This window comes from Paramisgurnus dabryanus, chromosome 9 (genome assembly GCF_030506205.2).
Source record: "Paramisgurnus dabryanus chromosome 9, PD_genome_1.1, whole genome shotgun sequence".
Taxonomy (NCBI): Eukaryota; Metazoa; Chordata; class Actinopteri; order Cypriniformes; family Cobitidae; genus Paramisgurnus; species Paramisgurnus dabryanus.
Genome location: NC_133345.1, coordinates 5,007,612 through 5,016,348, shown reverse-complemented (window position 1 = coordinate 5,016,348; position 8,737 = coordinate 5,007,612). Strand labels below are relative to the sequence as shown.

At 36.0% G+C, this 8,737-nt stretch overlaps 2 non-coding genes across 2 annotated transcripts; both read left to right on the top strand.

Moving 5' to 3' along the window:
* Window positions 1-268: 268 nt before the first annotated feature.
* On the top strand, window positions 269-459 carry LOC135726996 (U2 spliceosomal RNA). The gene has a single exon (XR_010525081.1). It is a non-coding gene; the product is annotated as a U2 spliceosomal RNA (small nuclear RNA).
* Window positions 460-1,240: 781 nt separating this feature from the next.
* Window positions 1,241-1,405, top strand: LOC135726957 (U1 spliceosomal RNA). The gene has a single exon (XR_010525046.1). It is a non-coding gene; the product is annotated as a U1 spliceosomal RNA (small nuclear RNA).
* The last annotated feature ends 7,332 nt before the right edge of the window (window positions 1,406-8,737 follow it).

The window sequence follows — 8,737 nt, the reverse complement described above, 5'->3', positions numbered from 1 at the left end:
CCGGCATTACCTTTACGATCGACGTATTGGATCTGCAAGCTGCAAGCAAATTAACTGAAGCTTTACTTCATGTTTCTGTTTGGTTAAGCGATGACTGCTTTTTCCCAACAGTTTGTGTGTGTTTTCTGCATGGGTTTAGAAAACATGAACTTCTGATCTGCTAGCTCAACGTTCTACCTCTGTAACGTATAGAGTTAAATGCCCGCTAGCCTCCACCCCAAAAGCCAGCGCCTTCGCCGGCTCCCCCTTTGGCTGCGTCTATTCCGGTATCGCTTCTCGGCCTTTTGGCTAAGATCAAGTGTAGTATCTGTTCTTATCAGTTTAATGTCTGATACGTCTCCTATCCGGAGACTATATGTTAAATGGATTTTTGACCTTCGGAAATGGAAGCGGAGCTTGCTCCTTCCACTCCATGCATCAACATGGTATTGCAGTGTTTCCATGAATGGTGCGCTCCCCTTCTCGGGGACAAATAAGTCAAATACAAAAAAAGAATTTGCTTCTTTTGTGCGTGAATGACGGTGTTTTTTCTAATACGTGTGTTTTAAAATTGCTGTGTTTTCGTTGGCTTTATTGGTTTAACGAAAAGCTTGCGTGGAAATGAACACGCTGATAAAGAAATGTTTTTGTAATGTATTTAATTATTTTCTTTACAAGTTTGTGGTGGTGATCCGAGGACGAATTAAACATCCTCGACACAGCTGAAGGTGCAACAAAAGCGAAAGAGGCCGATTGGAATGTTAAAAACACCTGAAAACTTTTTTCACTACCCTTCATACTACAGCTGTCGAAAATCCACAGCAACGTCGACAGACCTGGAAGCATAGCTGTACTTGTTTAACTCACAACGACAACGGGTAAGTCATTGAGCCCTGTGTTTTTATTTATCCACGTTCTAAAATTGCTATGCTTTCGTTGTTTCTTGATTGCTCTGTACATTTCTTTGTTTCTATTCCACGTAAAGTTACTTTGTAATAACGAAACCATATATTTGAATGCGCAATTTAAATCCATTTGATTTAAATTGTTTCACATATTTCACTCTACACGGTTCAACCGGGCTGGAAACGGAATAAAAATAGGGTAGATCTCGAAGAATGTTTGGTCTCAGACGTGGCTTCGTGCGCTTTCCACCTGGTCACACACAGTAATGAAATGTTAGTCGGACGGCCTTCGGGGGCGCCGTTGATGTGATCGGTCACAGGAAGATGCGGCCGTCTGGCCTCAAAGGGTGTCGCTCATACTTACCTGGCAGGGGAGACACCATGATCATGAAGGTGGTTCACCCAGGGCGAGGCTCAGCCATTGCACTCCGGTTGTGCTGACCCTTTGCGAATTCCCCAAATGTGGGAATCTCGACTGCAAAATTTCTGATAGTGGGGGACTGCGTTCGCGCTCTCCCCTGACCTATGTGTTAAAAATAGATTCTTTTGTCGTTTTACGTAAAATCCAAGAGACGTCTAACCACGGCCCAAGAATACATTAGTCATCAAAAAAGCGGCTATTCAACGACTACATAATTTCTAATAGACAGCGAATATGTGTCTAGGCTAAAACAAGGCTTAATTTGGGCTGTCAGTGAAAATCTAATAGACGTTTGACCATTCCAAAAGAATAGACTAGCCATTAAATAGAACCACAATCAAACGGCTACATGTCTAAGAGACAGTCAACAAAATAATGCTTAGATGATTCTTTTATTTCCAATATAAGAGGTTCTCGGGAATGGCAATCATCCAAACTAATAAATTATAAAGGCTTTTATAAGAAAATGACAACAGTTAAACAACATAGACAGCGTTGGGCAATACAAAATGCTAATAAATACAAGACAAATTGAAATATTGTACATGCATGTACATTAAACAAGCCAACAAATCTGCCAATGGGCTACGACAATTTTTCTTGAATTAAGTGTTTATATCTAGATTTGTTTCTTACCCCTTTGGCAGATTTATTTGCTTGTTTTAAGCCCAAATTCGCTTAAATTTTGAGTTTTTTTCTCCCTAAAGGCTAGGCTTATTTTCTTAGGGCATTTTGCTCATCAAAAAATGCATCTTATTTTAAGACTTTCTAGATATTTGTACAGTGAAAACAGTTCGAAATAACAAGTAAGAAATGATTTTTTGCAATGTATTCATTCATTCGCTACCCTTCATAATACAGCTGTCGAAAAACCACAGCAACGTCGACAGACCTGGAAGCGTAGCTGTATTTGTTTAACTCACAAAGACAACGGGTAAAGTATTTTCTTGATTACCTAAATGACTTGCCGTAAGAAAATAAGTTTAGGTTTAAGGGGGGGGAAATACAGTTTAAAGGGATATTTCAATTTATGATGATAATTCTGTCATCATTTACTCATGCATACAGGCTTACAACAACACGAGGATTAGTTTTTTTCTGAGTAACACAAAAGAAGGTATTTTGAGGAATGATGGTAAACCCACAGCAGATAGTCACCATTGACTTCCATAGTAGGAATAAAAAAAATATGATGGAATTTATTAGGTACCATCAACCGTGTGCTAACCATCACTTTGCAAAATATTTTCTTCATCATTTATCACGATACTTCCAAAATATTTTTTCCTACTAAGTCAATGTTTCATTATTTGCTTTACAAGCTTAAAAATGATGGTGACATGATTCCATGGTAATCACAAACAGTTAAACAAGTAAGATAATCACCATTACTTTTAAAAGCATTTTGAAAATTGCTTGCTTATGCTGGGAGTAAAGGTATTTCACGCAGTGCGCATCCTCTTTAAAAGGTAATGTATGCTTCTTTTAAAGCTGACACATTTGCCACATTAAAATAACAGAAATGTGTACTTTTTAAACTTTTTGGAGCCGGTGTGTCTGTGTTCTTGGGGCACACATCTACATGTAAAAGCAGAATTGCTTATTATTCTTCTCTATTTCTTGTATAGGTCAATTATGAGTGAAGAACCGTTCACCAAATGAAGACCGCAGCCAGGTGACGGGATTCTGTGGTAATCGCAAACAGGTAAACCAGTAAAATAATCATCATTTATTGTTAAAATAATTTTGAAAATTGAAGTTCTGTGTGTTCTTATTGTACTTTATTTATTTCTGCAGGTAAGCACCATACCGTAAGCTTCATTCCCTTTATAACAGGTAAGGTTCATACTGTTTTATTCTTTTGTACTGTTTTATTCGTACTGTTTTAAATCATTCAGTAAATGCAAAGTTAAACTGATGTGTTTTTAATCTAGATTTAAAAGTGTCTACTGTTGAAGCACATCTGATCTCTTCTGAAAGCTGATAATAACTAAATGCTGATGCACCTTGTTTTGAGTGAACCCCTGTTTTTTCTAAATGACCTGATCCTATTGCTCCGAGTAATCGGTTTCATATTCGATTAGCATATCTGTCATGTATTTCGGCCTGTAGCCATGAAGTGGTTTTTAAACAAGTAACAGTACTTTTTTAATCCATTGTCCATTGCAATAATCGGCCCTGCTGGTGATGAAAGCATGAACAAGTTTCTCTAAGTCCTGTCTTGAGACAAAACCTCCAATTCTGGCAATATTTCTGAGATGGTAGTAAAAGCAGAATTCCTTATTATTTTTCTCTATCTCAGGCTCTATGGCATATATGTCATGATTTTATTTGTCTATTTATATGTCTATTTACAAGGACTGCCTTGGCCAAACGTTATTGTTAATTAATATTGAAGCAGTTATTTAACATATTTCCTTTGAGTAGTGATTTGTGTAATGATCCATATATCTATTTTTATGTATATTTTTAACTTAGGAATGTGATTTTAAAGCACATATTTGTTATTGTATGACACCTCTCATGTTATGAAAGTAAAAAATAAATGTATTTTCTGATGTCTTGCATTTCTGTTTTTAAACTGTTAATCCTTATCAAGTGCTATACATTAGAAAGTGGATAAATAACAAAAATGTCACTCCTGACAGCTGATAAATTAATCGTTCTTTATAGCACCACTGAGGTGAGCATTTTTCAAGGCAAGATTCTTTATAGAACCGTATAAAAAGGTTCTATATAGTACCAAAAAAACGGGTTCTGCTATGGTTACAAGCTGAAGAACCCTTATTTGGTACTATTTAGGAGCATTTGTCTTTAGAGTGTTGCGTAGGTTCGAAACTTTCAATCTTTAAACCAAAAAAAAGGGTCACACGGTTTTATTTGTGGTGTGGACATGAACACGCTGCAGGCATTGAAATGTAATTTGTAATTTATTGTCTCATTTCATATTTAACAAATAGAAAGCAAAGTGCTATTCAATCAGTTTAACTAAACAACTGGTGTTCCTCAATTTTGGGGCCTATTTTGTTCAGTATATCAGTTTTGTTCAGTTTTGTATGTGCATGCAAAAAGCATTCAGCGAGCAAATTAACTGAAGCTTTACCTTCGTGTTTCTTTTTGTATGAGTGATAACTGTTTCTGTATGTATTTGTATGGTTTTTTTACAAGTATAGAGTGAAATGCACACGGTGAGTAATGAACGCAGACCTTCAGTGCCGGATCTCTGACCCGCTAACCTCCATCCCGACAGCCAGCGCCTTCTCCGGATGCCATTGCGGTATCGCTCCTCGGCTTTTTGGGTAAAATCGAGTGGACACCGGGGACTACACGTTTGAATGGATTTTTGACCTTCGGCTATGGAAGCGAGGCTTGCTCCGTCCACTCCGTGCATCGACTCTGGCGCTTTCCGGGGACAAATAAGGTGAGTTTAAAACCAGAGTTTGCTTCTTTTGTGCGTGGTTGCCAGTTTGTTTGCCAATCCGTGGTCATAATATGTTCCGCTTCGTGGTTTCTCCATCGCTCAGTACTTTTCTGTGTTTCTATTTTACGTAAAGCTAACACCAAAACGATTGTGGAAAGCGCTATATAGATTGTTCTCAAAGAAAAAACGAGAAACAAACCCATGTGAATATGGGTCAAATTATCTAGGCGGAGCACTTCGTTCAAAGAAAAACGCAACAGAATTGTTTGCGTTGAACAAAGACAATGGTGCGTGCAGACATCGAATGTGTATTGTGGATAAAAAATGGCCAGTGGGGTGGGACAATTTTTCTTGAATTAAGTGTTTATGGGAAAAGTTAACGAATTTTTTCTTACCCTGTAGGCAGATTTATTTGCTTGTTTTAAGCATAAAATATTAGGAGAAGAAATTGTGTAGGGGGAGCAGAGGGTTTTTTTTTTCGTTCAAAGAAAAGCAGCGTGGCACGAATGAATGTTTGGCTGAAATGCTATCGTAATTTCCCCCTTAATTTTCCTTACAAACATGAAACCAGAGAGAAGGGCCAGTTGGCATCGAATTGCACCTTGTATTCGGTGATTGATTGAGGAAAAATATGCGTATGTGTATATATACACTTGTTTTGTTGAACAGAGACAATGGCCGCGTGCTCCAGCGTCACCTATATGCCTATTTCACAAAATGGCGCCTTTGACCGGAAGTAAGGAAAACATCGTTCAGGTTGCACCACTACGATGGCCACTCAATATAGTATGGACTGACAGCTGCTTTGTTTTCTCCTACACATGAATTTACTTGTAAAAATAACAATAACATATATTGTCGATTGGTGTTATATTATTTTTTTAGCATTTCGTCTTATCAAAATATATCATATGTTAGACAGCTGTCAATTTTAAATAAAATAACGAGACATACATAACTATTCGTGTCTGCTCCCGTTTATTGTAATGAGTCTGCACATTTGGAGAAATACTTAGACATTTTACTTCTTATTTCTTTAGACTGAATAATTATTTCTTATTAATTCCAAAGTATGAGACCCGATGATCTAATCGTGGTGTATGTGCTATTCCTCGTTTGTTTGCCTGCATCCATTGCTTTACGGCTTGCTTGTTGCGTTGAAATGCACATTTGATTTCTTTACCAGCATTGGATTTAGACCATTCAATGAGAAGAGTTAACAGCGTTTATTATGATTGATAAGCCCTCAACGGAGAATGAAGTCTGCATACATTAAAAGCCTTATTTTGTTTTTATCGTGTGCCTTCCAAAATGTATGCGACGAAACTTAAATCATGCAAAAAATGAATGGTAACTAGACGTGCTTGTTGTGTGCAGGGAGTGCATTTATTTGTAAACTTTTGCTAAATCAAAATGGTTTATTTGTATTTGCTTTTTACCTGGGTTTTATCAGGTTCGCAGTCGGGACATTTTTAATCCATAGTGTATGGAGTTATCTAGTAGAAAATGATCTGCTGTTTTTTGGTAGAATGTTGTGTGAGCTAAAGAAACGAGGAATAAAACACACACCGCGATTAAAAAAATCAGATCGCATACTTTGTAATTGAAAATAAATAATAATTAATTTCAAAGAAATAAGAAGTAAAATGTGTAAGTATTCCTCAAAATGTGCTTTGGACTAAGCCCCCCGTCATCACAGCAAACGGGAGCAGACCCGAATAGGTATGTCTAGTTATTTTATTAAAAATTCCCAGCCGTCTGTAAATTCATGTTTGAAAGAAAAAAGTAAATGAATATCTTACTTACTGTTTTTGTCTTGTTTTCTAGTGAATATCTGACAATTCTTAAATGGAGATACATTTACTTGGTAAGCAAAGTGGCTTAAGATATTATGTATTGTAATAGAAAATTGTTATAAAAACGTTTTGTTTTTGCTGGGAATTCTTGTATATATTTCACAGCTATATAATTAATTATAATAACGCACTTTTTGTTGATAAACATGTTAAAAAATACATTAACACAGAATAATGTGGCAACAAATCAAACGTGCATTTAAATGCAACAAGCAGAAAATAAATAAATAAAGCAAATGCATGGAAAAGAAACGAGGAATAAAACAAACACCGCGATTAAAAAAAATCAGATCGCATACTTTGTAATTGAAAATAAATAATAATTAATTCCAAAGAAATAAGAAGTAAAATGTGTAAGTATTCCTCAAAATGTGCTTTGGAATAAGTCCCCGTCATCACAGCAAACGGGAGCAGACCCGAATAGGTATGTCTAGTTATTTTATTTAAAATTTCCAGCCGTCTGTAAATTCATGTTTGAAAGAAAAAAGTAAATGAATATCTTACTTACTGTTTTTGTCTTGTTTTCTTGTGAATATCTGACAATTCTTAAATGGAGATACATTTACTTGGTAAGCAAAGTGGCTTAAGATATTATGTATTGTAATAGAAAATTGTTATAAAAGCGTTTTGTGTTTGCTGGGAATTCACAGCCATATAATTAATTATAATAACGCACTTTTTGTTTATAAACATGTTAAAAAATACATTAACACAGAATAATGTGGCAACAAATCAAACGTGCATTTAAATGCAACAAGCAAAAATAAATAAATAAAGCAAATGCACGGAAAAGAAACGAGGAATAAAACAAACACCGCGATTAAAAAATCAGATCGTATACTTTGTAATAATTGAAATAAATTATAAAAATCAACAGGTTTATATTTAAAACAAGTAAAAAATATCTGCCAGCGGGGTAAGAAAAATAAACTTAATTCTAGTTTCAACTTAATTCAATAATAAACTCAATTTAGGTTTATTTTTCTTACCCCACTGGCAGATATTTTTACTTGTTTTAAGCCTTAACCTATTACATTTTAGAATTTATTTCAGTAAACAAGACTTAAATTCTAAGCCACTTTGCTTATTAAGTAAATGTATCTTGATTTAAGAATTATTTTTTAACTCGAAAACATGAATAAAATACTAAGTAAACGAACAGATTGGGATGTTCAAAACAATTAAACATTTTTTTTTCACTCTACCCTTCATATTACAGCTGTCGAAAAACCACAGCAACGTTGACAGACCTGGAAGCCATGATATATTAGCAGTTTTTAAAATAAGTTAAATCTAGAATCCTTATTGGTTTTAGATACTTAAAAGCAATGAATGATCTTCTTTCTTTTGAATTGATTTGGTATTATGGAGGAGCTCTGTGTCTGGTTATTGAAGATGATTTGGTCTTTGCTCCTATGTTGGCTTATTTTTTGTTATTTCCGTTACTATATATATATATATATTTTTTTTTTCCCCTTTGTTTTTTCTGATTTGAGGTTATGAAAATGTTTTAATTTGTAATAAAGGTTTTTTGAAAATTCTAAATTCTCTCTCTCTCTCTCTCTCTCTCTCTCTCTCTCTCTCTCTCTCTCTCTCTCTCTCTCTCTCTCTCTCTCTCTCTCTCTCTCTCTCTCTCTCTCTCTCTCTCTCTCTCTCATGAGCGTGGATCAGTTCCTGCATCAAGGAAAAAATGCGCATCCTGGTAAATTTCAGAAGTTAGACGACTGAGCTGCAGCGGACAGCGTAAGATTTATGAAAACACATTTGAGAAGAAAGGCAAAGCATGTTTCACAGTTAATCCAAGACCATAATGACAATTTTGCGCTCTGTTTCCCGAAGCTCGTGGAGGCGTGGAGCAGCATACACAGTTAAGGTATGTGCGATCTACCGGCATTACCTTTACGATCGACGTATTGGATCTGCAAGCTGCAAGCAAATTAACTGAAGCTTTACTTCATGTTTCTGTTTGGTTAAGCGATGACTGCTTTTTCCCAACAGTTTGTGTGTGTTTTCTGCATGGGTTTAGAAAACATGAACTTCTGATCTGCTAGCTCAACGTTCTACCTCTGTAACGTATAGAGTTAAATGCCCGCTAGCCTCCACCCCAAAAGCCAGCGCCTTCGCCGGCTCCCCCTTTGGCTGCGTCTATTCCGGT